Consider the following 1931-nt stretch of genomic DNA (forward strand, 5'->3'; position numbering starts at 1 on the left):
CATGAACTCTTTGTTGTTCTAATTTGTTTATGATTTGAGCTTTTACTTCTATCTCATATAGTAATTTGGATGAGGAACAACAAACCACTTCAGTATATTTGCTAAGAAACCCTAAATGGGGTCACAAACAGTGGAATATGACTGAATGAACTTACTTGGAACTTATTTTGATCTATTGGCAGCCACTTGGTCAATTAGCATTTATTAAGTGCCTACTATTTGGCATTATACACAGCAAAAAAGGGTGAAACCAGTTTCTACTCTCAAGGAGCTCACAGTCTCATGGGGGAAACAATATGCTAACAACTGCATACAAATGAGATAGACTCAGGATAAATTGGAGATGTTCTGAGAGGGAAGACACAAAGAAAAAGTGGGAAAGGGTTTTTTCAGAAGGTGGTACATCAAATGAAACTTGAAGGAAACCAGGGAAGCTAAGAGGCAGAAACAAAGAGAGAACATTCTAGTTATAGGGGACAGGCAGTGAAAATGATCAGTCAGGAGTGTTGTGTTTTAGGAACAGAAAGGAGGTCAGTGTTACTGGATCTCAGAGTACATGAAATAGAGTAAGGTATAAGAAGACTGGAAAGCTAGAAGTGGATCGAGTTATGAACTGGAAGTAATAGGGAGCCACTGAAGTTCATTCAATGTGATCAGATTTGAGTTTTAGAAATGTCAGTTGGACAGTTGAATGGAGAGACTTGATTCTTGGAGACTGACCAGCAGGGTATTGCAATAGTCTAAGAGTGAAGTGATGAGGCCCTGCACTAGGGTGAGAGGAGAAAAGAGGGAGTATATTAGAGATGGTATGAAGTCATAAATGACAGGACTTGAGAAGTGATTGGATTTGGGGTGAAGTGGAGAGGTGAGAGAATGAAGAGACAAGGCTAATACCTATGTTGCAAGCCTGGGGACTGGGATGATGGTGGTACCCTCAAGAATAAAAAGGAAATTACGAGATAGTATTCTACATGTAGTTTTTTACAGACTGCTTTTCAGTCTTTGGTAAATTGTGAGTTTTTACTCCAGTAGTTGGAGTCTTTGGTGTTATAAAAAACTAGGCTATTCTGCTCCTTTGCTTCCATATATTTTGTACCTAATCTGTTTCACTGATCTACCTCTCTATTTTTAAATCAGCAATAAAATTTTAAAACGCTACTGCTAGCAGCTTGAGATCTGGTACTTCAAGAACCTTAAGGGAAAAAATGGGGTGGGGGCAGGAGTGCGAAGGAATGGCAAGGAATTTTTTTTTATCTTTATAAAGTCATCTTTTGGAAGTAAATCAATTTAAGTAGTATTGTTATTTTATTATGATGGGTTGGTCTATCCATGAGCAATTAATATTCCTTAAATTATTTAGGTCAGTCTTTTTTATGTGTGTAATAATATGGAATGTTTTACAAATTGTCAGGTCATCCTTGCTGAGGGGTGATGCTAATCTTCTCTGTATTGTTCCAATGTTGGTGAATGTGTTGCTGAATTAAGTACTCCTTGTTTTTATTTTTATTACGGTTGAGCAACTATGTTTCTATTCTTTATTGGTCAATAATATTGGCTTTTTTCATCAGTTAGCAGCTTGATGTTTTGTTTGTCAGACAGTATTTTCTCAATTTTGAAAGGTCTGAAAGACTCTTAGGCTGTGTTTCAGCCTTCAGTGTGTCATGTACCCTAGTAATGCTCCTAACGGTACAGATAATACGAATTTGCTGTCACTTATTTCTATGAAATCTGCAGGTGCATCCTGTTATTGTACCGTTGACTTGTATTGCTACTTTTCTCATTTACAACCAGTTCTTATTGTTTATAATAATGGGGGTTGGGGAATGAGGATTAACTACCATGGCAAATTGCTTTAACTAGCAGATCAGATTGAGTTCTGGATCTGGGCTCAGAAGAATTGCGTTCAAATCCTGCCTTTGATAATTGTTTGC

The 1931-nt window shown here is 37.3% G+C and overlaps 1 non-coding gene across 1 annotated transcript; it reads right to left on the reverse strand.

Annotated features, from left to right (window-relative positions):
* Positions 1-1381: 1381 nt before the first annotated feature.
* Positions 1382-1488, reverse strand: LOC122730207. The gene has a single exon (XR_006353416.1). It is a non-coding gene; the product is annotated as a U6 spliceosomal RNA (small nuclear RNA).
* Positions 1489-1931: the final 443 nt, after the last annotated feature.

This window comes from Dromiciops gliroides, chromosome 5 (genome assembly GCF_019393635.1).
Source record: "Dromiciops gliroides isolate mDroGli1 chromosome 5, mDroGli1.pri, whole genome shotgun sequence".
NCBI classification, from domain to species: domain Eukaryota; kingdom Metazoa; phylum Chordata; class Mammalia; order Microbiotheria; family Microbiotheriidae; genus Dromiciops; species Dromiciops gliroides.